This window comes from Microcaecilia unicolor, chromosome 2, assembly GCF_901765095.1.
Source record: "Microcaecilia unicolor chromosome 2, aMicUni1.1, whole genome shotgun sequence".
NCBI classification, from domain to species: Eukaryota; Metazoa; Chordata; class Amphibia; order Gymnophiona; family Siphonopidae; genus Microcaecilia; species Microcaecilia unicolor.
The window spans coordinates 553,335,034-553,362,859 of NC_044032.1; the positions used below are offsets into that span (position 1 = coordinate 553,335,034).

At 47.9% G+C, this 27,826-nt stretch overlaps 1 long non-coding RNA gene and 2 other non-coding genes across 3 annotated transcripts; all 3 read left to right on the plus strand.

The window, feature by feature from the left end:
• Window positions 1-1,307: 1,307 nt before the first annotated feature.
• Window positions 1,308-24,927, plus strand: LOC115461520. Its single transcript, XR_003940724.1, has 5 exons — window positions 1,308-1,477; window positions 1,959-2,122; window positions 3,986-4,084; window positions 21,974-22,029; window positions 24,023-24,927. It is a non-coding gene; the product is annotated as an uncharacterized LOC115461520 (long non-coding RNA).
• On the plus strand, window positions 13,984-14,100 carry LOC115463944. The gene has a single exon (XR_003941199.1). It is a non-coding gene; the product is annotated as a small nucleolar RNA SNORA26 (small nucleolar RNA).
• Window positions 22,412-22,530, plus strand: LOC115463943. The gene has a single exon (XR_003941198.1). It is a non-coding gene; the product is annotated as a small nucleolar RNA SNORA26 (small nucleolar RNA).
• Window positions 24,928-27,826: the final 2,899 nt, after the last annotated feature.

A 27,826-nucleotide genomic window follows, 5' to 3' on the forward strand; every position in this document is an offset into this window, starting at 1 on the left:
TTTTGGGTGGGAAGAGGTTGGCGACCACTGGGGGAGTAAGGGGAGGTCATCCCCGATTCCCTCCGGTAGTCATCTGGTCAGTGTGGGCACCTTTTTGAGGATTGGTCATGAAAAAAAATAGACCAAGTAAAGTCGACCAAATGCTCGTCAGGGACACCCTTCTTTTTTCCATTATTGGCCAAGGACGCCCATCTCTTAAGCAGGTCCCAGTCCTGCCTTCGCTACACTGCCGACACGCCCCCAGGAACTTTGGTCGTCCTCGCGATGGACTGCAGTTGGGGACGCCCAAAATTGGCTTTCAATTATGCTGATTTGGGCGACCCTGAGAGAAGGACGCCTATCTCCCGATTTGTCTCGGAAGATGGGTGTCCTTCTCTTTCAAAAATTCACCTGACAGTCATGTAGAAGGTAATTGTATATGAGGTACCTATTTTAAGGCACCAAGAACATGCCAAAGGAAATAGAATATTAGGTATTATTAGGAAAGGAATGGAAAACAAAAATGAGGATGTTATAATGCCTTTGTATCGCTTCATGGTGCGACCGCACCTCAAATATTGTGTTCAATTCTGGTCGCCGCATCTCAAAAAAGATATAGTGGAATTAGAAAAGGTGCAGAGAAGGGCGACGAAAATGATAAAGGGGATGGGACGACTTCCCTATGAGGAAAGACTGAAGAGGCTAGGGCTCTTCAGCTTGGAGAAAAGCCGGCTGAGGGAGGGGAGATATGATAAAGGTCTATAAAATAATGAGTGGAGTTGAACGGGTAGATGTGAAGCATCTCACCAATCTACTACTATCCCACGCGTGTTTGAACAGAATTCGTGGGATAAACGTAAAGGAATCCTGTTCAGAAGGAATGGATCCTCAGAAGCTTAGCTGTGATTGGGTGGCAGAGCCAGTGGTGGGAGGCGGGGCTAGTGCTGGGCAGACTTCTAGGTCTGTGCCCTGAAAATGGCAGATACAAATCAAGGTCAGGTATAAGTAGCACATACGAGTTATCTTGTTGGGCAGACTGGATGGACTGTGCAGGTCTTTCTCTGCCGTCATCTACTATGTTACTATGTTTCAACGTTTTGACGTCACTTGGTCTGTTTATTAAACCTCCTTGATAACCCCCCCCCCCCCCCCCCCCCCCCCCCGAGAGAGAGTCCGCGTTGGTTTTTGTGGGGTGGTTGCTGGTTGGGCGCTTCTTTTTTTCTTTTTTTACCGCTACGGCTTTGTACTGCTTAATCCTATTGGTCCTAATTGGACCAATAGGAGACCGAGGGAGGCGGGATCTGGCCCACTTAAATTATCATCCGGTCCGGCGCCATTTCTTTTTTCCCAGTGGTCTGTGTTTCCTGCTGTAGTGTGTGTGCTGGTTAGATTTTTCCGTATGCCATCCCTTCTGTGCCTCCACGTGGCTTGCGCCATGCCGGCCAGAGGAGGCGAGGGGAGGACAGTCGGGCACCGGAGGAGAAGGCAGAAGAAAGCGGTGAGTCACTGAGTTCGGGAATTGAACGCAGGAGGACGAGGACGAGGAGCGGAGCTAGGAGTTGCTAGTTCTATTTGCTGCAGCTACGTTGTCGTGCTTTATTGATGGTAGCATTTTTATTTAATCTCTAAGCTCACTTATATTTTCAAACGTGCCAGCTTGTGCAGCATACGAATGTTCCCAGAGGCAGTATAACTTTGTATAGGTAGAGTAGTAATTTATTTTAAATCGTAATAAGTGTGTAATTTGGAGGGGCTGGTTATAGTGACACCCTAGCATGTGTTATATCGTGAGATTTTTTTCTCCTCGTAAAAGGCCACTAAAGCATATCATGTTATGAGAATCAAGTGCCTCAACATTCAGAGTTGCTATTTACTTCTATAGCCCATATTAATCGTGATTTAGATTGAAACTTTGGAGAAGTAAAATCTTGTTTTCATGTGCCCTTTGGAGAAGTAAAATCTTGTTTTCATGTGCCTAGATCAAAAGAGAACTTGCACCTTTTGTGGCTGGATTATGGAATGGGGCATGTCATCTCGGATCTCTATGGAAGGTGCTCTTCATCAAGTGGCTTGCACCTACCCGGACACCGAAAATGAAGTATGTGGTCTTGAGGCCCACCTCCATGTGCCTTTTTAAGATGAGGTAGGAGCAATCCCCATTTGCCTCTGTGCCACCATTTTAAGTAAGGAAACTATTGCTTCCCATCTTAGAAGGGTAGGGAGCCTGCAGTGGCGCATTGGGGATCTTGTTTGGGTGTCAGGGGATAGAGTCCAACAGACAGCTTTTTCATAATGTCCATTCTTATAAATGTATGAGCTAATGTGCCCACACACAGTCTCACATGCTGATAGGAAGGAAGCAGTTTTACTCTCGATACAAAAGATGGCTACATATTACTGCAGCAGTGTGCTGTTTTTTTGAGGGTGCATGCTTTTTGATGCAGCTTCCTAATGCCTGTCAACACATGGCTAACATAGTGGTTCTCAGTGTTTATTCTGTTGACACCTGGCAGATAATGTTCACATTGGTGACGCACTGAATACTACAATTCACAGCTAAACAAAGATAAAAACCCTATATAACACTTCACTTTTGCTAACAATGATGTAAGGGACATATAGATGCAATGGTGGTGGTTGCTGGGGGGTGGAAGAAAGGGATGCAGCATTTTCCATTGAGGCTGGTGTTAGTAGGGATCAGTTATGGAGATTTCAAGTACCTGACTTCTTGTTCTCAACTTACCCTAACATGCAACACACATGGCTAAGAAAAGCACCAGTGTATTCAGATTTTTGGTGACACCATTGTAGCCTGACATTGGTTAAGAACAACTGCTCTAACTGTGAATAAAAGTAGCCCTGTTTGATGGGAACTCGAATAGTGGTAGATCTCTTAATATATCAATCTGTAAAAGGCTTTCCTGCCTTCTCTTCCTTTTCCATCAAGTCTAGTCTTTCTATCTTTTTACCCCCAATACACACACAATTCATTCCTATTATCAAATGCCCCTTCTCAGGCTACCCTGTCCTCTCAGCCATGCACTGTTTTATAATGCCCACCTTAAGTAATTCCCTTATCCCTTATTTGTACTGTTTGTTTAGATTATAAGCTCTGTCGAGCAGTGTTGCATACATCTAGTAGCTCTATAGAAATGATTAGTAGTAGAATCTTCTCTGTGCTTCTCCCATTAGCTGTTAACTTCCACAGTAGGATGTAAATAAAGATAAATTTAAGGCTACTTCTGTAAATATGAATTTTTAGTTGTGATTCAAATTAGGAATATAGTGACATAGTAGATGGCAGATAGACCTATGTGGTCCATCCAATCTGCCCAACAAGATACTCATACAATAAGGTATGGTGTGATACCTATGTGTACCTGATCTTGGTTTTGTCCTTGCCATTTTCAGGGCATAGACTGTAGAAGTCTGCCTGGCACTGTCCTTTTTCTCCAACTTCTGAAGTTGTCATCGAAGCTCCACTTCAACCCATCCAAAATCTGTCCATCTACGATCAGAGCAGACTAGAAGTCTGCCCATTACTGGCCTTGTTCTCCAACTTCTGAAGCTGAATCTGTCCAGCCACAATCAGGGTACAGACAGTGGAAGTCTGACCAGCACTGGCTTTGCTGCCTAATTACTGGTGTTGCCATCTAATCACTGCTAAGCTTCTTTGGCTACATTCCTTCTTAACAGGATTCCTTTTTGACCTTTTCTTTCTGGGGCCTGTGTGGTAAAATAGTGGTACACTAGTGCCACAATACACTGGTTTGGAAAAATTCAGATCTGATTAAGTGTGCACAGAAGTCATGGCTGCCTGCTGCTCTGGTCACTACTGCCAGCCTAGCACTCATTCTTCAGTTAGACACCAGCAGTGGTTCTCAGATATGTAGAAGCTTCTGTTTGAGTACGTGTGGGAATTAATGGGGTAGCATGCAGGTCTCTGTCAGCCAGGCCCTGCTTTGTGCTGCACGGAATACTCTCATCATTCATTTTCCCCCTCCAGGCCCAGTGAGGTGACTATGCAGAGCATCAAATGATTCACCATGAATGTTGATCAGCAATGGAAAAGCTCTTAATCACATCACCTCCAGCAACAGCCAAGGTAAATGTAACAGAATGACTGCTGTATGCACATGTTGGCAAAAGGAGCTGGAGTGCAAGAATAGGCAAGTCTGCTCATGGCAAGGAGGGTCAGGAAGGAGCAGCAGAAGCATTTCCACTTTTGGGGAACTTGTACAGATGGGTGTTGTTCGCAAGTTAGGTGAAAAGGAATTGGCCCTGAGACTCTAAATGTGGCTAAAGTCCAAGAAAGTATTACAGGTAATGACTGAAGAAGAGACTAGCAATAGTTAACCTGCATATTGAGTGCATATATTACTGGTATGTTTTGTTTATTCATAATATTCGATGGTTGAGGGATTTGGTGCTGAGCAATGCACCTAGGGTTGGGCAGCTCAAGAGCCGGTTAAGTATGATCTGGACCTTTACTACTGACTCTGCTTCTCCCTTTCCCTCTCTTAAGTTTCCCCCAACTGTTCCCTACCATACATATACCTCATTATACCACAATATCACTTTGTATTCATTCATACTATGTATTTGTTCAAACCGTAATTGGCTAACACAGTTAACGGTTATATATAAGCCACATTGAGCCTGCAAAAGGTGGGAAAATGTGGGATACAAATGTAACAGGCAGCTCCTTGTGACTCTGGGCAAGTCACTTAACCCTCCATTGCCCCAGGTACAAATAAGTACCTGTATAATAATATGTAAGCCGCATTGAACCTGCCATGAGTGGGAAAGCGCGGGGTACAAATGTAACAAAAAAAAAAACCCTGGTCTAGAGAGATTGTCTACATCTCCCGAATTCCGCATCCTATTAGCTCCGTTTACTTGCCCATCTCAGTACTCTAAACTTGATTTTAGCGCTGCCATGTTCAAGGCATGCTGCTTCTCACCATCCAGTCTCTGAAGCATCTTGGCCAGAAACAAGTTCTGTCAGAGGAGGCAGGATACTTCAGAGAAACTTCAGGTGGTGAGAAGCAGCATTCCTTCAGCACAGCAGCACTAAAGGCAAGTTCAGAGGGCAGGGAAGGGGGGTGTGCAGGAGTGCTGGGAAAGGTAAGTAAGATGCCCAAGGAAAAAAGGGAAGAGATGGACCATAGGGGTTTCAGAGGGACATATGCTGGAAACAAAGAAAAGGCAAGATGATGCCCATGGAGGGGAGGGGAGGGGAAAGGAAAGATGGAAGGTGACCGTACCTATGGACTGAGGAAAAGGGAAGAGATGGAAACTATATAAATTTGAGAATGAAAAATTGAAGAAAGGTGAATGGATATAGGGCAGGAAGCAAAGGAGGAACAAAGGGATTTGAAAGTAAAATCACAGGTAAGAATAATTATCTTTTGGTGGCCCTTTGAGCTTGTGACCACTTTGTGGATCTTTATGCGAAAAAGGTCACTGCAGTATAGCAACATTAAGGTACTTAATCTGCCAGACATGCTCATTACAATCATGCTGAATGGGTTAAGATCACTGTCAAGTCAGTCTACAACCTGCTGCATTTCTATAAAACATAAGTGCAAGGTAAACATCCACCTATTTGTAACTGATTTAGATATGATTCATACTTGTAACTTGTTTTGCAGCTTAACACCTTGGCACAAGGTGTCTGCACACAACAGTCCAGTCTGAGCAGATGGTTTCCTCTTTCACCCATCTCAAAAAAATAGTCTCATTATGGTCATAAGTAAGTTCAACCCCATGGACTTTTCCTAATTAGTATGCAAGGCTATGCAAAAATTTAAACTTGCCAGTGCTTTGAATACAGATTACTAGCTTTGCCTACTCCCTCCTCCCCCCCCCCCCCCCCCCCCCCCCCATGAAGTTCATTTTTCCAGCAAGCTACCGTTCTGCAGCAAGGCAGGCAGGGTTCCCAGTAGTTTATTATGGTGACAAACCTGAATGGAAATGGTTGGTCTAAAGGTATCAGGCTAGCCTTGGGTGTTCTGCCTGTGCCACCCCCACTTCCAGCAGGTGAAGGCTTCATGCCATCCCCTACAGTCATAGGCGCCCCGTATAAGAGGCTTGGGGAGGCTAAGCCTCCCCAGCCCAACCATGACGTATCGCTTCCCTGCCTTCTTGAATTCAGGGCAGGAACAAAATTGTATTTTCCTCTCCCCACCAGCACCGGTGCCCGCTCCGCTAATTTCTTTTCTTACTGGCTGCAGGGTGTCAGCCCAAGGGGGGGGGGGTGCTCCACCGCTCCCGCTGCTTGCTCCTCTTCTTCCTGGCACCCCCCCGCACCAGCCCTTTAAAAAGAAATGTCCGACGTGGTGGCGAGGCGCAGCACCTCGTGTCTGCAAGTAAAAGAAGCGGATCATCTCATTGGGCCTTCCCTCACTGTGTCCCGCCCTCCTCTGACGCAACTTCCTATTTCCGCAAGGGCAGGACAGTGAGGCAAGGCCCAATGAGACGATCCGCTTCTTTTACATGCAAATGCGAGGCGCTGCGCGTCACCACCATGTCGGACATTTCTTTTTCAAGGGCAGATGCGGGGGGTGCCAGGAAGAAGAGCGAGCAGCAGGAGCGGCGGAGCCTGAGTGTTGCAGCACAGGGCGGCTCTTTTCAATCAGTGACTGACACTGACCAAGCCAGGGAGGGAGTCAGCGGATCGAGCAAGCAAGCGGTAAGGAGTATTTGGGTCTCATTGCTTTGTTGAACAGGAAACTGGTGAGGGGACAGGGTGATGATGCTGGATGTTGAAGGGAGGAGAGAGAGATGGGGAGGACATAGGGGCAATGTTGGATAGTGGTGAGGGACAAGACAAAGGGGCAATGTCGGATTGGGGCAGAGAGGTTCTATAAGTTAAAATAAAAATATTGTTTGACATATATATCTAATATCTAAATTTAATAAAAGGTAGTAATTTTGACTATTTTACTTTTACGTTTTTATTTTTTTCTGTTGCCAGACAATTTTGGATATAAGTCCCACCCTTGGCACCACCCCTAACTCCGCCCCCTTTAGCCTCCCCCAAACAGTTGGGCCACCGACCGCCTATGCCTACAGTCCAGTATAGTAACATAGTAAATGACGGCAGAAAAAGACCTGCATGGTCCATCCAGTCTGCCCAACAAGTATCTTTCCCTTCTTTCTACCAAGCCTCCTCATTCTTCATGCAGCAATAGACTATCATCCTTACAACACATGCTTCACCCAACAGATCTAGTCCTGATCTTACTCTACTGAAGTTTTAAGCAGTACCGGGAGGGGAGGAATTGGAACTGCCAAGATCCTGCATGTATTATTTGTTCTCCGAGGACAAGCAGGCTGCTTGTTCTCACGACTGGGGTGACGTCCGCGGCAGCCCCCACCAACCGGAAAGAAGCTTCGCGGGACGGTCGGCACGCAGGGCACGCCCACCGCACATGCGCGGCCGTCTTCCCGCCCGTGCGCGACCGCTCCCGCCAGTTCCTTTTTTTCCGCGCCTGGAGAGAGTCGTGCCTTGCCGCTCTCTCTGTTCAGCCGCCGGATTGTTCGATCGCGTGTACGCTGATCGTGCTTTTTTCTACTTTTTTCGTTACCGCCCGGTTTCTTTTTACCAAAAAAAAAAAAGAAACCCTGCGCGTGTGGGGCACGCGCTCCCTTTTTTCCCTCGCTTCCAGCGGGGCCGCCGCGTTGCGGCCTAGTGGCCGCACGGTCGTTTTCCTTTTTCGTGGTGTGATTTCAGCCACCATTGACGACTTTGACTTCGCCGACGCGATTTTTCCGTCGATGTCCTCGAAGGTCCCGAGTGGATTTAAAAAGTGTGGTCGCTGCGGCCGGCCGATCTCGCAGACCGACACCCACGCTTGGTGCCTCCAGTGCCTCGGGCCGGAGCACAATCTCAAGTCGTGTGCTTTGTGTCTCGGTCTCCGGAAACGGACTCAGGTTGCGAGGCAAGTTCTACGGGACCGTCTTTTTGGAACTTGCGCCGGCCCCTCGACGTCGACCTCGAAGGCATCGGTATCGACGCCCGGTCCTTCGGTACCGGTATCGATGCCCGAGACATCGGCACCGATGGCAGCGACCCCAGGAGAACAGGTCCCGTCGGCCCGCCGGTCCTCCGGTGAGAGTGGGGGTGAGAGGCCGCGTGGGCAGTCGGCCCCGGTCACTCCCTCAGCTCGTGGGCCACGGGACCGAACCCTGTCTGACCCGGTACCTCGAGACCGAGGGGGATCGACCTCCTCCTCCTCCATGCCCTCCGGCGCCGGTGACGGGCATCGGAAAAAAGACAAGAAGCGTCGTCACCGGTCGCCCTCGGTGCAGCCCGATGTCGGAGAGGAGGCGACGCCGAAGCGTCACCGTCGAGAGGAGCGGTCTCCGTCGGTTGTGGAGGTACCGACGCGTCGGGGTTCCGGCACCTCGGTGCCGTCTCCTGGCTCCCAGCAGCTTCTGGCACCGACACCCCTACCGGCCCCACCGCCTTTCCCGGCAGCGGGCCTGGACGAGTGCCTCAGAGCCATCCTTCCGGGGATCCTGGAAGGGCTGATGCGCCAGGCTGTGCCGGCGCCGGGGGTGCTTGCGCCAGGCTGTGCCGGCGCCGGGGGTGCTTGCGCCCTCGGCGCCGATGACTGTGGCGCCGGCGAGCTCTAGCCCGGCGCCAGGGCCGTCGACACCGCCGCCGCTTGCGGTGCCGGTCTCGACCGCCACGCAGGTGGAGTCCCCGTCGACGTCGATGGAGGGAGCTCCGTCCCCGCCGGCGCGGGAGTCCACCGCTCGACGACACCGAGACCCTGGTGCCTCGACGTCGAGCCGGGCCCGGTTCAGGACTCAGCTACATGAGCTTATGTCCGACACCGAGGATGAGGACTCGTGGGGGGAAGAGGAGGACCCTAGATATTTCTCCTCAGAGGAGTCTACGGGCCTTCCCTCGGACCCCACGCCTTCACCGGAGAGGAAACTCTCACCTCCCGAGAGTCTCTCTTTTGCCTCCTTTGTGCGGGATATGTCTATCAGCATTCCCTTCCCCGTGGTCTCTGTGGAAGAGCTGAGGGCCGAGATGCTCGAGGTCCTCGACTATCCATCACCACCTAGAGAGTCCTCCACGGTGCCGCTGCACAATGTCCTAAAGGAGACGCTGCTTCGGAACTGGGTGCGACCATTAACTAACCCCACCATTCCCAAGAAAGCAGAGTCCCAGTACAGGATCCACTCTGACCCAGAGCTAATGCGGCCACAATTGCCCCATGACTCGGCGGTCGTGGATTCTGCTCTCAAGAGGGCACGGAGTTCGAGGGATACCGCCTCGGCGCCCCCGGGGCGGGAGTCTCGCACTCTGGACTCATTTGGGAGGAAGGCCTACCAATCCTCCATGCTCGTGACCCGCATCCAATCATACCTGCTCTATATGAGCATTCACATGCGGACCTATGTGCAACAACTGGCGGACCTGGTCGAGAAGCTCCCGCCGGAGCAGTCCAGGCCTTATCAGGAGGTGGTCAGGCAGCTGAAGGCGTGCAGAAAGTTCCTGTCCAGGGGTATTTATGACACCTGTGACGTGGCATCTCGTGCTGCGGCCCAAGGTATAGTGATGCGCAGGCTCTCATGGCTGCGCGCCTCTGACCTGGACAACCGCACCCAGCAGAGACTGGCCGACGTCCCTTGCCGGGGGATAACATTTTTGGTGAGAAGGTCGAGCAGATGGTGGACCAACTGCATCAGCGGGAAACCGCTCTCGACAAGCTCTCCCACCGGGCGCCTTCAGCATCCACCTCCACAGGTGGACGTTTTTTCCCGGGCCCGGCAGGCTGCACCCTATTCTTTTGCGAAGCGTAGGTACAACCAGCCGGCCCGAAGGCCTCGTCAGGCACAGGGACAGCCCCAGCGCGCTCGTTCTCGTCAACAGCGTGCGCCTAAGCAGCCCCCTGCGCCTCCACAGCAAAAGCCGGGGACGGGCTTTTGACTGGATCCATGGGAACATAGCCGCCCTACAAGTGTCCGTACCGGACGATCTGCCGGTCGGAGGGAGGTTAAAATTTTTTCACCAAAGGTGGCCTCTCATAACCTCCGACCAGTGGGTTCTCCAAATAGTGCGGTGCGGATACGCCCTGAATTTGGCCTCCCTGCCTCCAAATTGCCCTCCGGGAGCTCAGTCTTTCAGCTCCCGCCACAAGCAGGTACTTGCAGAGGAACTCTCCGCCCTTCTCAGCGCCAATGCGGTCGAGCCCGTACCACCCAGGCAGGAAGGGCAGGGATTCTATTCCAGGTACTTCCTTGTGGAAAAGAAAACAGGGAGGATGCGTCCCATCCTAGACCTGAGAGGCCTGAACAAATTCCTGGTCAAAGAAAAGTTCAGGACGCTTTCCTTGGGCACCCTTCTGCCAATGATTCAGGAAAACGATTGGCTATGTTCCCTGGATTTAAAGGACGCCTATACTCACATACCGATACTGCCAGCTCACAGACAGTATCTCAGATTCCGCCTGGGCGCACGGCACTTTCAGTATTGTGTGCTGCCCTTTGGGCTCGCCTCTGCCCCACGAGTGTTTACCAAGTGCCTCGTGGTGGTAGCGGCCTACCTACGCAAGCTGGGAGTGCACGTGTTCCCATATCTCGACGATTGGCTGGTCAAGAACACCTCGGAGGCAGGAGCCCTCCGGTCCATGCAGTGCACTATTCAACTTCTGGAGCTGCTGGGGTTTGTGATAAATTACCCAAAGTCCCATCTCCAGCCAACCCAGTCTCTGGAATTCATAGGAGCTCTGCTGAATACCCAGACGGCTCAGGCCTACCTTCCCGAAGCGAGGGCCACCAATCTCCTGGCCCTGGCTTCGCAGACCAGAGCGTCTCAGCGGATCACAGCTCGGCAGATGTTGAGACTTCTGGGTCATATGGCCTCCACAGTTCATGTGACTCCCATGGCTTGTCTTCACATGAGATCTGCTCAATGGACCCTAGCTTCCTAGTGGTTCCAAGCCACCGGGAATCTAGAAGATGTCATCCGCCTCTCCACCAGTTGCCGCACTTCACTGCTCTGGTGGACCATCCGGACCAATTTGACCCTGGGACGTCCATTCCAAATTCCACAGCCCACGAAAGTGCTGACGACGGATGCATCTCGCCTGAGGTGGGGAGCTCATGTCGATGGGCTTCACACCCAGGGTCTGTGGTCCCTCCAGGAAAAGGATCTGCAGATCAACCTCCTGGAGCTCCGAGCGATCTGGAACGCACTGAAGGCTTTCAGAGATCGGCTGTCCTGCCAAATTATCCAAATTCGGACAGACAATCAGGTTGCAATGTATTACGTCAACAAGCAGGGGGGCACCGGATCTCGCCCCCTGTGTCAGGAAGCCGTCGGGCTGTGGCGTTGGGCGTGCCGGTTTGGCATGCTCCTCCAAGCCACGTACCTGGCAGGCGTAAACAACAGTCTGGCCGACAGACTGAGCAGAGTCATGCAACCGCACGAGTGGTCGCTCCATGCCAGAGTGGTACGCAAGATCTTCCGAGAGTGGGGCACTCCCTCGGTGGACCTTTTCGCCTCTCAGACCAATCACAAGCTGCCTCTGTTCTGTTCCAGACTTCAGGCACACGGCAGACTAGCGTCGGATGCCTTTCTCCTCCATTGGGGGACCGGCCTCCTGTATGCTTATCCTCCCATACCTTTGGTGGGGAAGACCTTACTGAAGCTCAAGCAAGACCGCGGCACCATGATTCTGATAGCGCCCTTTTGGCCCCGTCAGATCTGGTTCCCTCTTCTTCTGGAGTTGTCCTCCGAAGAACCGTGGAGATTGGAGTGTTTTCCGACTCTCATCTCGCAGAACGACTGAGCGTTGCTGCACCCCAACCTTCCATTCCTGGCTCTCACGGCCTGGATGTTGAGGGCGTAGACTTCGCTGCGTTGGGCCTGCCTGAGGGTGTCTCCCGGGTCTTGCTTGCCTCTAGGAAGGATTCCACTAAAAAGAGTTACTTTTTCAAGTGGAGGAGGTTTGTCGTGTGGTGTGAGAGCAAGGCCCTAGAACCTCGTTCTTGCCCTGCACAGAACTTGCTTGAATACCTTCTGCACTTATCAGAGTCTGGCCTCAAGACCAACTCAGTAAGGAATCACCTTAGTGCGATTAGTGCTTACCATTATCGTGTGGAAGGTAAAGCCATCTCTGGACAGCCTTTAGTCGTTCGATTCATGAGAGGCTTGCTTTTGTCAAAGCCCCCTATCAAGCCTCCTACTGTGTCATGGGATCTCAACGTCGTCCTCACCCAGCTGATGAAACCTCCTTTTGAGCCACTGAATACCTGCCATCTGAAGTACTTGACCTGGAAGGTCATTTTCTTGGTGGCAGTTACTTCCGCTCGTAGGGTCAGTGAGCTTCAAGCCCTAGTAGCTCATGCTCCATATACCAAATTTCATCACAACAGAGTAGTGCTCCGCACCCACCCAAAGTTCCTGCCGAAGGTGGTGTCGGAGTTCCATCTTAACCAGTCAATTGTCTTGCCAACATTCTTCCCCAGGCCGCATACCCGCCCTGCTGAACGTCAGTTGCACACATTGGACTGCAAGAGAGCATTGGCCTTCTACTTGGAGCGGACACAGCCCAACAGACAGTCTGCCCAATTGTTTATTTCTTTCGACCCTAACAGGCTAGGGGTCGCTGTCGGGAAACGCACCATCTCCAATTGGCTAGCAGATTGCATTTCCTTCACTTACGCCCAGGCTGGGCTGGCTCTTGAGGGTCATGTCACGGCTCATAGTGTTAGAGCCATGGCAGCGTCAGTGGCCCACCTGAAGTCAGCCACTATTGAAGAAATTTGCAAAGCTGCGATGTGGTCATCTGTCCACACATTCACATCTCATTACTGCCTCCAGCAGGATACCCGACGCGACAGTCGGTTCGGGCAGTCGGTGCTGCAGAATCTGTTTGGGGTGTAAATCCAACTCCACCCTCCAGGACCCGAATTCTGGTCAGGCTGCACTCTCAGTTAGTTGTTCTTCGTAGGTCAATTTCTGTTATACCCTCGCCATTGCGAGGTTCAATTGACCTGGGTTCTTGTTTTGAGTGAGCCTGAGAGCTAGGGATACCCCAGTCGTGAGAACAAGCAGCCTGCTTGTCCTCGGAGAAAGTGAATGATACATACCTGTAGCAGGTGTTCTCCGAGGACAGCAGGCTGATTGTTCTCACCTACCCTCCCTCCTCCCCTTTGGAGTTGTGTGTTTCATCTTTTGCTAGTCATTCAACTGGCGGGAGCGGTCGCGCACGGGCGGGAAGACGGCCGCGCATGCGCGGTGGGCGTGCCCTGCGTGCCGACCGTCCCGCGAAGCTTCTTTCCGGTTGGTGGGGGCTGCCGCGGACGTCACCCCAGTCGTGAGAACAATCAGCCTGCTGTCCTCAGAGAACACCTGCTACAGGTATGTATCATTCACTTTACATTTGTATCCCACATTTTCCCACCTTTTGCAGGCTCAATGTGGCTTACATATAACCGTTAACTGTGTTAGCCGATTACGGTTTGAACAAATACATAGTATGAATGAATACAAAGTGATATTGTGGTATAATGAGGTATATGTATGGTAGGGAACAGTTGGGGGAAACTTGGGAAAGGGAGAAGCAGAGTCAGTAGTAAACAAAGGACCAGATCATACAAGTTTGTTAGACTACTATATGTAAAAAAAAAAAAATTAGTAGTATATGTCTTTGGAAATCATATTTTATCCCAAAGAGAAATGTTGAGCAGCAAGTTTTGCTTGTACTTAAAATGTCTGTGTGTGGGAAGATTTTTCCCAAGATACTTGCCTGAGAGAGGATCATTTTTAGTTGTTTGACTTGTCACTATAGTCAGATAACATTGCTTTTTTTTCCCCCAAGACTGTGAAGCCTTTACAGTGTGAGGTAGAAAATTCTAGTAGAATTCTGTATATTGCAGCTCCTGGCTGATGGAAAGTACATAAATCTAGGTCAACAGAGAATGACAAGTGTTCTATGATTGTAAAGCGAAGGAATCTTTGAACCCCCTTCAGCTTTGCCCATTCAGAGCTAATAGTGCTTTGTAATGGCCAACACAGGGGGGTAAAGCAATTCTTTCTGAAACCTGAAACAGTTCAATAAACTGTTTTGGATCCTGTCGTGAGATACATAATTTGATTTAGCCTATTCATTAAACTGTTGGTCTGTTTTAAGTTATTAATGTGGCAATTAACGGAGTGGAGAGTGGATGAAGATTGCACCTTGGTTAATATGGCTTAGCTAATGTTCTTGAATTGGTGTAGCTATCTGCTTAGTTATCTGTAGTTCACACCAAACCTTCTGTTATCCCAGTGGGTAAACTGCAAGAATGATCTGTAAATGCAGAGGTTTTGCACTTAATTTCATCAATTATCTGTGGTAACCATTAAGCTGTGCTAAGTGTTCACAGATAGGTAATGTCTTTTTGTAACTTGGAAAAAGTACAAATTTTCTTTTTCCTTACTGGTTGGTTTGAAGTGAATTTTGGAAATCTTGATTCTCTGAGGACAAGCAAGCTTAGGCTGGCTGCTTAAGTGGGTAAACACCATCCCGCATCACCTGGCAAATTTTCCATAGAAAACTCCAGAGCTTTTAGGGGCGTGAGTGATGCTCCAGCACGCATGCTCAAAGTGCCTTCCTGCCTGCCATAAGAACGCTCCTGCCTTAATTTCACTCTTTCCGCGTGAGGAGCAGCTTTTTTTGTGGTGGCTCCTCACACGCCCAGTCAGAGCGATTCTATTTTTTTTTTTTTTAGTGCCTTTTCAGCGGTTTTTTCTACCCGTTTGTTGTTTTTTGTTTTGTTTTTTTTCTTTTTCAAAAGCCTTTTTCTAGTTTTTGCCCCGCATTTTTCCTTTATTTTTTTTTACGTGGGCCGTTTTTAGGACTGCCTGGTCTGCCTTTTTTGTGCCTTCCCCCCGCCTTTTTTTTTTCCCCAAACACCATCACATCTTTTGATTTAGCCAGTGCAGTTTTTCATTCCATGTCCACAGACTCCCAGTGGCTTCAAGCGTTGTACCCAGTGCAACCAGACCATCTCGGGGAAGGACACCCTTTCTTGGTGTCGCCAGTGCCTTGGGCCTGACCATAGCCCTGTCAACTGTCCTCTTTCTTTGTATGAAGTGGACCAAGGTTTCCCGGGAGGCTCAACAAGATTTTTGGAGCCAGGTCCGGTGCATCGATGATGAGCGTCGTACCAGGAGTCACAGTAGGAATGGCTGCTTCGAGGCCCTGTGACACTGGGAGCAGTGAGGCATCGAGTGGGTCTTCACCAGTCTCGAAGTCTTCTACTTTGCAGCCCCCCCCCCCCCCACCCGAGACCGTCCATTGTCAGACCCGCCTCGTCGGCACAGAGTAGCATGGGTGATGTGCATCAGGAGAAGTACTGTGCCTCAGGCACTGAGGGATTTGACCCCCAAGAAGCAATGCCTGGAGGACCACTCCCCATCCAGGAGGTGCCAAAGCATGCATCTCCAAGCAGCCAAGATCTTGCTCCCGCACCAGCCCCAGCGATTCTGCAACCTTTGCTCCCAGACGCCAGTCTTTCCTGATGGCGGCCCTCTGAGTGCATCCGGGCCTTGCATCCCGAACTTCTGGATGGCCTTATGCAACAATGTGCACTGATATCGGGGGTGCTTGTGCCTACATACCTCCCCACTGCAACCCCTGATGCCGTCGCCGCTTGTGGCACCAGTGTCAGCAGCCACCCAGGCTGGCACCCCCTCGACAGCCGTGGAGGAAGCTTCGCCAGAGTCGAGACGAGAGTCGTTCTCCCAATGCTGCTTTCGGATATGGATCCTTGGCATCAAGGCAGGCCCAGTCTTGGACAGCCCTTAGGGGAGGTGCTGTCCGACACAGAGGAGGAGTATTCATGGAAATCAGAGCATACCAGGTACTTTTCCTCCAAGTCCTATGGGATTCCTTCTGAGGAAACTTCTCCCCACCTGAGAGCCTCTTTCACATCTTCTGTATGGGAAATGTGCGATTCCATTCCCTGTAGTAGTGGAGGATGAGCCCAGGGCCCAGATGCTGAGGTTCTGGAGTACACCTCACCTCCTAAGGAGGTACTCAAGGCAGTCCTTGTACGGAACTGGGCATCCCCTGTTTCCCTGTAGTCCCCAAGAAAATTGATGCCCAGTGTAGAATCCAGGGTGAACCTGGGTTTGTGAGGTCCCAGTTAACCTTATGATTTCGTGATGTTCGACTCTGCTTTCAAGAGAGCCAGGAGTACTAGGGACTATTCCTCGGCTCCCCCAGGCAGACAATCTAGAACACTGGACTCTTTTGGGAGAAGCTGTATCATGACGCTATGCTCATTGCCCATATCCAGTGTCATAGCAGCTGTTCACGAGCGTCTACTTGCGGAACTCAGTGAGGCAACTGTCAAGACTTGGTCGATGCGCCTCCCTCCAGAGCAGGCCAAGCCGTTTCACCAGTTAGTCAAGCAGCAGAAGTCATGTCGCAAGTTCTTGGCCAGGGGCACTTACGACACTTTTGACATAGCATCCAGTATCTCTGCCCATGGTGTGGTGATGCGCAGACTTTCATGGCTGCATGTTTCTGACCTGGAACTTTTCTGTTCAGAGGTTGGTGGATGCTCCTTGCCAGGGGGATAACCTTTTTTGAGGGAAGATCAAGAAGCATACAGATACTGTATCGTCTGTCTCCTGCAGTGTGTCTCCTCATCCTGGAGGTATTTTGGCAAGTCGCAGAGTGTTCCCTATTACTATTCTAGGTGTAGGTACACTCCTGTGGCTCGCCAGGCTGCTTAGGCTCGGCTCCATCACACTTGTTCTTGTCAACAGCGTGTGCCCAAGGCTCTGGCTGCTCCCTGTCAAAAGCAAGGGATGAGCTTTTGACTGACTCTAGCAGAGCATAGCCACAGTGTCCGTGCCAGGCGACTTGCCGGTCGGAGGGAGTTTAAAATTTTTTCACCAAAGATGGCCTCTCATCGCCGACTGGTGGGTTCTTCAAATAGTCCAGCTCCGATACTCCCTCAATTTGATTTCCAGACCTCCAAATTGTCCACTGAGAGCCCATTCTTTAAGCTGTCAGCACAAGCAGGTACTTGCAGAGGAACTCTCTGGCCTTCTCAAGGCCCATGCTGTCGAACCTGTTCCATCAGGGGAAGAAGGGCAAGGATTCTATTCTAAGTACTTCCTTGTGCAGAAAGACAGGGAGGATGTGTCCCATCCTAGACCTAAGGGCCCTGAACAAATTCCTAGTCTGAAGTTAAGGAAGGTTTCCCTAAGTACCCTTTTTCCCATGATTCAGGAAAACAATTGGCTATGCTCTCTGGACTTGAAGGATGCATATACTCTCATTCCAGTACTTCCAGCCCACCGGAAATATTTTTGATTTCAGCTGGGAACACATCAGTTTCGGTACCACGTGTTGCCTTTTGGCTTTGTCAGCTCCCAGGGTCTTTACCAAGTGTCTAGCAGTAATCACAGCATTGCTATGCAGACTGGGAGTCCCTGTGTTCCCTTATCTCAATGATTGACTGGTGAAGAGCACCTCGGAGAATGGTGCTTGGGGGTCCATGCAGATGACTATTCAGGTGCTGGAGCTACTAAGGTTCGTTACCAACTCCACCCTTTTCAACAATTGGAGTTTATAGGAGCCCTGCTCAACACAAGGATTGTCCGAGCCTAACTCCCGGAGATGCGTGCAGACAATCTGGTTTCCCTAGTGTCCACAGTTCAGGTATTGCAGCAGGTCAGAGCTTGGCAGATGTTGAGATTGTTGGGCCACATGGCTTCCACAGTGTACATTACACCCACGGCACGCCTGCACATGAGTTCTGCTCAATGGACCCTGGCTTCTCAGTGGTATCAAGCCATGGGGAGTTAGAGGATGTCATCCAAATGATCCCAGAGCTTGTATACTCTCTTCAGTGGTGGACAATTCAGTCCAATCTGACCTTAGGACTTCCATTCCAAATTCCTCAGCCACAAAAGGTGTTGACGACGGATGTATCTCTCCTGGGATGGGGAGCTCATGTAGATGGGCTTCATACTCAGAGCTTGGTCCCTCCAGGAAACAAATCTTCAGATCAATCTCCTGGAGCTTCAAGCAATCTTGAACGCTCTAAAGGCTTTCAGAGATCAGCTGTCTTATCAAATTACTCTAATTCAAACAGGTTGCAATGTATTACACCAACAAGCAGGGGGGCACCGGCTGTCACCCTCTGTCAGGAAGCCATCCAGATGTGGCATTGGGCTTGCTAGTATGGCATGTTTCTCTAAGCCACTTATCTGGCGGATGTAAACAATGTCCTGCCCGACAGGCTGAGCAGGATAATGGAACCATGAGTGGTCTCTTCATATGGACCTAGCCCGCAAAATCTTCAGTGTGCGGGCACCCCCTTGGTGGATCTTTTTGCCATTCAGATCAACCACAAGGTCTCTCAATTCTGTTCAAGGCTTCAGGCCCATGACAGACTAGCGTTAACTTCCTTTTTTATTCCCTCTAGTGGGAAAGACTTTGTTGAAACTGAAGCAAGCCTGCGGAACCATGATTCTGATCACGTCGTACTGGCTGTGACAGATATGGTTCTCTTCTAGAATTGTCCTTCAAAGAACCGTAGAGTGGAGTGTTTTTTCCGACCCTCATCACATAGAACGAGGGGTCGCTTCTATATCCCAACCTCCAGTTTCTGGCTCTCACGGCCTGGATGTTGAGAGCCTAGAATTTGCTTCCTTGGGTTTTTTGGAGGGTGCCTCCTGAGTTGCAGGCTTCCACGAAAGATTCCACTAAGAGGTGTTACTCTTTTAAATGGAGGAGGTTGCCGTCTGGTGTGACAGCAGGGCCCTAGATCCTCTTACTTATCCTAAACAGACCCTGCTTGAATACTTTCTACACTTATCTCTGGACAGCCTTTATTATTATGATTAGCATTTGTATAGCGCTACCAGATGTACGCAGCGCTGAACAACTGATACAAAGAGACAGTCCCTGCCCAAAAGAGCTTACAATCTAAATAATACAGACAGACAAGACAGTTACAGGTGAGGGAAGTAATGGGTGAGAAGGGACAAGGGGAGGGCAATTGTGGCTAGGAGCCAAAAGCAGTAGTGAAGAGGTGGGTTTTCAGCATAGATTTGAAAACAGGTAGAGATGGAGCTAGACGTATAGGTCCAGGAAGTCTATTCCAGGCATAAGGTGCCGCGAGAGAAAAGGAGCGAAGCCTGGAGTTAGCAGTTCACTTCATGAGAGGTTTGCTTTCGTCAAAGCCCCATGTCAATCCTTCACCAGTGTCATGGGATCTCAATATCGTTCTCACCTAGCTGATGAAAGCTCCTTTTGAGCCACTAATTCCTGCCATCTGAAGTACTTGACTTGGAAAGTCGTTTTCTTGTCTGTTACTTCAGCTCATAGGGTCGGTGAGCTTCAGGCCTTAGTAGTGGATGCACCTTATACTAAGTTTTATCACAACAGTAGTCCTCTGCACGCGACCTAAGTTCTTGCCAAAGGTGATGTCAGAGTTCCATCTGACCGCGTAATGTCTTGCCAACGTTCTTTCCCTGACCTCACACCCATCCTGGCAAAAGCAGCTTGCCCACCTTGGACCGCAAGGAAGCGTTAGTCTTTTACATGGAGCAGACAAAACCCTACAGACAGTCTGCCCAGCTTTTTTTCTTTTGATCCCAACAGGATGGGGGTCGCCATTGGGGAAACCATATCCAGTTGGCTAGAAGATTGCATCTCCTTCGCTTATGCCCAGGCTGGGCTGACTAGAGGGTTTTGTTATGGCTTACAATGTCAAAGACATGGCTGCGTTGGTATCCCACTTGAAGGCTGTCTCCATTGAAGAGATTTGCAAGGCTGAAATGTGGTCTTCGGTCCACACATTCACATCTCACTGCTGCCTTGAGCAGGATACCTGATGTGACAGTCAAGTTTGGGCGGTCAGTGTTTCAGAATATGTTTGGGGTCTGGAATCCAACTCCTCCCTCCTAGGCCCATTTTATTTTGTTCCAGGCCTCTCATCTAGTTTGCATATAGTTTCAGGTTTAATCTGCGCTTAAGTCCTTGCCGTTGCAAGGCCCAATTGACCAATGTCTGTTTTGGGTGAGCTTGGATGCTAGGGATTCCCCACTTGTGAGAAGAAGCAAGCCTGCTTGTCCTCAGAAAACTAAGATACTTACCTGTAGCAGGCATTCTCTGTGGACAGCAGGCTTCTCACAATCCCGCCCTCCTCCCCTTGGAGTTGTCGATTTGCATGTTTTTATTTTTTTGCTTTTGTATTAAACTAAGGCGGGTAGGAAGGCACTCAACTGGAGTGCGGCTTGCTCTCCTAGATGCTCTGGATTTTTCTATGGCAAATTTGCCAGGCTGGGCGATGTGGGATTTGTGAGAATAAGAAGCCTGCTGTCCTCGGAGAATACCTGCTACAGTTAAGTACCTTTGCTTTCCTTAGGAATCTTCATCTTTATTCTTGGTTGAAATCATGGAGCACATGAGCCATATTGGCTATTGCATATGTTTTGATATCAGATTAAAACAATGGGTAGCGGATTAATTCCAAAACTGTCCAATTTTCTTAATGAGCAGGATGGAACATGACTGTAGAAACTTATTTTAAACCTAATCTTTATTTTTTCAGATTTTTAGTATACCCAGTAATTAAAAGCACTACTTGTGTTTACAAAATTCAAGCCCTGCTAAAAAGGATGAAGGCCCCTTCACATGTTAGCTAAGTGTTCCCACTTTATGGAAAACTAAGTCCCTCTAGGTGTTACTCCAATTTGTCATGTTTCAAATGCTCATTTGGTTATTTGAAAGCAGTGACAAGTTGACTTGAAGAGAGCATGCCAGCAAATTTTTGTGCCAACATAATTTACTGCTACTACACTTTATATGCATGTACTTTTCTGTCCCTAGTGGGCTCACAATCTAAGGTGTGTGTGTGGTGGGGGGGGGGGAGGGTTGTGCCTGGGCCAATGGAAAGTTAAGTGACTTGCCCAGGGTCACATGGAGCTTGCATTGGGAATTGAACTTGATTCCCCAGGATCTGTCTGCTGCTCTAACTGAAAGGGACTAATTATGTGGGAAGGTGGCTCTAGTAGTTCACAGATGTCTTAAAGCAGTCTTGCATTTTACCACAAGTAAAGGTAGCATTACTGTTACAGGCCTTGATAAATTCTTTGGCTTGCGGAGCCAGCGGTTGGAATAAAGTGGAAAAAAATGAAAAGGTGTGGCACTGGGCATATAGGAAGAATCTTTCTCTGAAGTTCCTTCAGCTGCTCATGGCCTGATTCACTCAAGTTGTTCCCCATTTTGTATTTATAAAGGGGAAAGCTTAGTAAACAGATTAAACGTTGGTTCTCACCTCCACTGCCAGTGGCATCACTCAACTCCTAGTTCCCCTCGCTTTTTAGACATTAGTTACCATGACCAGAATAAATATTTTTTTCAGTCTCTTGCATGTTGTGTGGTAATTGGGAGCTACTTGTGGGGGGGGGGGGGGGGGTGGGTAATTCGCCATAGGCTGCCTAAAGTTAAGCACAGGGATGATGGCACAGTAAGCATGAATTCTAATGGCAGTTGCGCACAGTTGCTGTGTTAGAATACTAGTGTAAGTATACAGTTATGTGCCTAATTTTTAGATGTGAGCACCTAAGCTAGCCAGGTTTGTGCCCCTTAGCATTTGCACACAGTGGATTTTGTGCACACAATTTATAGCCAATAATTGGTAGTTATGCACTTAACAAAATTGTGCATGCAAGTTCCTAGAATTCTGGATTCTTACTAAAGGAAAGGCTATTCTGGCCAATTATGCCATCTGTTGCATCAGTTGAATCATTCCTAGGTGCCACAGTGAAACTTCTAGGTACCCTGGAATTTATTAAATTCTGTGCTCTAGTATTAGCCAGTAGGCACATTTTTCAGCATGTCTAGGGTTTTTTTTTGATCAAAGGCTTAAAAACATTTAAACTGTCTGCTTTTCATTACAAATCGTCAGATCCTCCGTTTCAGGTCTGTTTTATTAAACTTGTTTTCCACAGACATCCTTTCTGGAGCTGAGAAAAATGATTATCTAATGGACAACTTCTATCCTAAGGTAAGGATTATGATCAGTACTCTAGTTCTGTAGAGTGGTCGAGTGGTTAGAGCCATGGGCTGAGAACCAAGGAAACAGAATTCAACTTAACACAACTAGAACTTCATTGAATTTGATTGGGACAGGAACTTACAGGACATGCAAGCAGCTCCAAGCAAATACTACCCCTCCCCCTCACAAATCAAGAGCTTTATATTTTTCCTTGGTCAAAGGAGTACAGATTGGTTGTGCAGCCCAATAGGCTTTTAGATACCACACTGGAGGCACCTGGGAGAAGTGCATGGATGAGCTACATCATCCATGTACCAGATTGCAAGGGCTCCCATATTCCAGCTCTTTAAGTGTAACTTTACTTGTGTGACTTGGGTCCCCTTTTTTTGCTTTGCCCACTTGTAGTTTGATGTACTATAAGTGGCCAATACAGAGGGGTAAAGCATTCTTCTCTCTTAAACCCAAAATTGAGCTCTTACTCTATTTTGGATCCTGTCGGGAGAAATATTAACAGCAGGGCAACTAAATACTTGAATCATCAAACTATTTTTATAGTTGTAGAAAATAACGTGGGAAGTACCCAAGATGGTTGGGTGGGATAGTTGCAGCTGAATGAGAAGCAAAAATGTTGTAAAGTTGCAGCTAATAATGGTGAAGTGTAAGTGTATGTGGGGATTTTCCTCTGAAGTTATAGTAACATAGTATATGACAGCAGATAAAGATCTGTACAGTCCATCCAGGTATGAAGTATGATGTGATTATGTATACCTGATCTTGATTTGTCCTTGCCATTCTGCCCGGCACTGTCCTTGTTCTAAAACTTCTGAAGTTGTCATCGAAGCCCCCGAAAAGCTCCACTTCAACTCATCCAAATCTATTCAGCCATGATCAGGGCACTGGCTTTGCTTCCCAAATAATGATTATTATTATTAGTTATGATTGCCATGATATTCTTATACACCTTATTTGTAACAATATTCTGAAATTCTTATTCCATTAATGTGATTATCGTTTTAACATATTGTAAGCCACATTGAGCCTGCAAATAGGTGGGAAAATGTGGGATACAAATGCAGCTAAATAAATTTACCAGTGTTGCCACCTAATCTCCGCTAAGCTTCTTTGGATCCGTTCCTTCTAAACAAGATTTCTCTGTGTTTGTCCCCTGCATTTTTGAGTTCATTACCGTTTTCACCACCTCCACAGGAGGACATTCCAGGTATCTACCACCCACTTGGTGAAAAAATATTTCCTGACATTCCTGAGTCTGCCCACCTTCAACGAACTCTGGCAGTGCTAGAAACAGATATAGAATTTTTTGAAGTATCGTCATTTTTATAGCCGGGATCCTACCTATCCACGAAAGTTCCAGCCCTTCCCACCGATCTAACTCCTGGAATAGCTCTCGCAGTTCAGAGAGAAAGTTTGCTCCAAACAGGCCCTGTAAAGTGGGTGTCAGATTGACTCCCAGATAGCGAAGGGAGCGTGTGGCCTATCTAAAAGGGAAACGTTGCAGACTCAGGGTCATCTCAGGAGACAAGTTTAAACCCATGATTTTGACTTGGCCATATTGATCTGAAAGCCTGATATAGACCCAAATTGTTGAAGGCTCTGGCTCACCACCTGTAAAGACCTCTGGGGGTTGGTCAATGTCAATAGAATGTCATCCACGAATAGCATGATCTTATGTTCTGGCCATATGTGAATGCCCTGTATGTCCGCTTGTGCTCTAATTACTTGGGCCAGTGGTTCAACAGTAAGAGTAAATAGTAGCGAGGACAGGGCACATCTAAAGAGTAGAATACACAGAAGATGTGTGCTTGAATACATCAAATGCTTATTTAAAAAAGCTTAGTTATTTGCAATGTGGCAAAAAAGATGCTAGATAAGAAGCTGATACTCTTTTAAAAGAATTGTAACGTAACCCATGTTTTTTCCTTCTCCGATCTGACTGCTAAAAATCATTTCTGTGCTTTTTAAAATTGTTTCCATATTTTTGCAGGAATGCATGTACTATTTTGGAGTACAGAACGTACCAGAGACCTACTATGAAACATTCTGGAGGCCCCAAAGCAAAAGACATTCAGTTCTAACGAGTTTAAAAATCATGCTTTTTAAACAAAATTGACTGAAACTAGCATGTAGTGAAGACTCGCTCCATGCACTGCTCATGTATATTCATTGTAGCAATCCTGAAAACTAAACCAATTAGATGGTAGCTAGGAATGTATCCTTAGCATTGCTGCAGACTAGTGCTTACCCCTGATGAGGCATGTGCCAAAACTGTTGGTGCTATCTCCACTTTATGGTTTTGAATCTTGAAGAGTAATTGGGTTTACCTAATTATGTACATAATTGGCCCTTGATTAGCATGATTACTACAGGAGCTGTTACTTCCTAGAAAATAGTGAAGAAATTATGAGCACACATTATGCTTTATGGAATAGGGTTAAAAAGGTTAGTAATAATTAAAAACAATAGGTATTAAGTTCTCCTGTGATAATGGGGAAATTAGCACATAGCTGTTAATTGAGAATAGGAAATGTGGCCATTTATAGCCACACTTAAGTAGCCTTAGCGAACAGCAAAAGAAAATTGACCAATTTTAGCATAGCTTTAAAAGGGCCACTAAACTTGGTTGGTCTTTTTTTTTTATTTTTTTTATTTAACATTAGCAAACCATTTTTTTTCTAGATAACACTAAGCTCCAATCCAGTTTTAAGAGCTGCACTGGATTGGTGTAGCATATTTTAAAATCTAATCCTTTGATACAAGCATGGTGCTGAAACCTTGCTATGCAGCTGGCTTAATCTGTTAGCCACATTATATGCTTTTAAACTTTATGGTGTTATATTCATTGGGTAATTTATGAACTGATCAGATTCCTATTATGTTTAATAAAATCATTTTAGAAAAATGCTTGTGCTGACTGCTTTTTTTTTTTTTTTTTTTTCTTTTTGTTGTGTACATTCATATTGGATATCTTATCAGCTAACTCTACAGGGCCAGGCCAACACCTGCTGAAGAATTTAATTTTATACCAAAAACGTTTGGTCACTTGAAGAAAATTATCCAGAAGTAGTCTGAAACCAAGGTTTGATTTCATGGGCAGTGCTGTTTAAAATTTGACTACTATAGCCTAGGACAGTGCTCACTAATCTTTGCCATATGTAGTGCCTGCCCAGGTCATGACCCCAGACATGGGTTCTCTCATACCATTTGAGAAGATCTGTTCACAATATTTTGCAGGTAAAAATTCATAACACAGCAATATCGTTGTAGAGCTACTAATGAACAGTTCCTGCGTAAACAGTTCTTGCATACTGAAGCTAAATATTTAAAACAGCTATGATCTTCGGTGGTAACTACAGATGGATGAAGTAGCTGGAGAAACTATCTCCACTCTCACTACTTAAAGCTTCATGATTGAAGTCTGCTGTAGCATTTTTTTGTAACACCTGCAAAGAACCAAATGGATCAGTGTATTCCGCATAGAAACAGAAAATGGCCAATCATGCTGTCTGGGGTCATGACCCAGCCCAGAAATTCATATGCTTATTTTGGCACACCTTGGCAGAGCTGCCAGAATTGCTGAGGCCTGAAAGTTTGGTAAGCTCTGGCCTATGTAGTCTGCCCATCCATACCTATCTACTATCCTTTCCTATGTACTTGTCCCAAGTTTTCTTGAATTCACCACCCTTTCCATAAAGTCTTTCCTTAGGGGACACTCGGGAGTAATCTTATGCCTCCATTCTAGAGCTACTTAATTGGAAAAATTGATTTGTGTATTTATGCCATGAGTATTTAAATGACTCATCTCCCCTCTGCCTTCAACAGTATACATCTTAAGTCATTTCCCATACACTGACCAAATCCACTAACTATTATACTAGTTACCCTCTGAACTGACATCCTATTTTCCTTTTTAAGGTGTAGTTTCAAGAATTATACACAGTACTCTGGTCAGTCTTTTCCCTATGCACCTAAGCATCCGCTTCAGGATCACTAGTCACCCCTAAAAGTATACCATTCCTCCCCCCCCCCCCCCTTTTTTTTTTTGTTTTGTTTGCATTGTCCTGCCAAGTTCTGGACCATTCTTCAAGCTTTGCTAGGTCCCTTTTGTTACCACATTCTCAGGGGTGTCTACCCTATTGCAGATCTTGGTATCCCACAAAGAGGCAAACCTTACTAGGTTGTCCTTCTGCAACATCGCTTACAAAACCATTCAAACCAGATTCAGGTAAAGGAAAAACTGATCTTTTCCAGTGAACTCAGGAGTACATCTTGCTGGTGGTCACTGGAAAACTCCAGTATTTTTCTCTACACCTAGCAGGTGGTAGATCTGGGCCTAGCTCCCTGATCTCCTGGCTGTGGCCACACAGCAAGGTTGAGGGTTAGGAGTTAGCCTAAAGGTAAGTGCAGTGAGCTTTGATCATGGTGATCTGGGTTCAATTCCCAAAGCAGCGCCTTTTGACCTTGGGCAAGTTGCTTAACTCTCCATTGTCCCAGGTACAAAAACACCTTGGATTGTGAGCACATTAGAAAGTACATGCATATGTGTACAGCACTGCATACATCTAGTAGCGCTATAGAAATGATTAGTGGTAGCCTAATAGCTGGTCCTTGATCCATACCTGATTGAATATGGAGCTTGGTTCTGCTGCTCCCAGTTGTGCCTTCAGAGGAGGTGCAGGTCCCCATCCTCAATCCCTTGTAGTCAATACACCCTGTTTGGGTGTTCCCCCATCCCAGCAGCTCCTGGGCAAAGAAAATTGGCCTGCCTGGTTTAGCTTCATTCCCTTTGAGGAATAAAGGTGAGTGTGGTGGGGGAGGGGAGAGTTTGCCATTAAGGAAAGGCATGCCTGCAGGGAACAATGGAAATGCCAAAGTCAGGGAGTACTTGGGCAGGCCTGCATGTATTGGCCATATGGCTGAGTGTGCCTGCCAGCAGGTGCTGTCTACAAGAGCCAACAGGTTAGTAGCTGCCAGCTCTGACCCTCTTGCAACAGATCATTTTGGTTTTGGAAACTGGCCCTGTGGGGGGCTGCCGGAGCTGGGTCTCACACATGGCTGTTTCTTTTCTCTCCTGCATCAGTTCATGGCCCCCATTACCCTGGTGCACCTGCAGGGGGTCTGATGGGGCCCCAGTTGGCTACTTGTTTTTGCTCCAGAGCTTAACGCAGTTGGTTAAGCAAGCCTTGCAGGCAGAAGCTGGTCCGTCAGTCAGCCAGGGGCCCCTGGTTCAGGGACCAATGCCACAAAGGGTACCGGGAGGCTCCAAATGGTCCCTGAAGGATCCCAAGGCTCTTTCAGATCTTTGATCCCCCTTCAGACTTTGGAACATGTCTCTGAGAAAGGAGGAAGAGCAGTCCCATGTGATCAGCTCTTTTTCTGGGAGAAGTTCTCTCATATCATTGACAGTTATTGAGGCCCTTGGGCTTCTCAAGGCTCCTTTCTAATTCCTTGGAGGTTGACCCTCTGTTTGAGGACTTAGCAGGGCCTCTGAAGTATATTCTGTTTCATAAGGCCCTCACCTGCATGATGCTGGTGTGGAGTCCCCAGATGGGGCTCTCTGCAGGGCCAGTCAGTATGCATTTTCCCCTGAGGAGGTGGATGTAACCCATGTGGATGCACTGGTCACTAAGAAGACCACTATTCCCATGCAAGGGGGCTATGCCCTCCACAAGCTCCATGACAGGTGCAGAAGCAATTCCTTTAGCTCTTCTAAAGTCCAGGCTACCTCTTCAGGGGCTAGGTGGCATGTGCTGTGTTGCATTGGCTGAGGCAGCCTTCCTGGCAGACATTG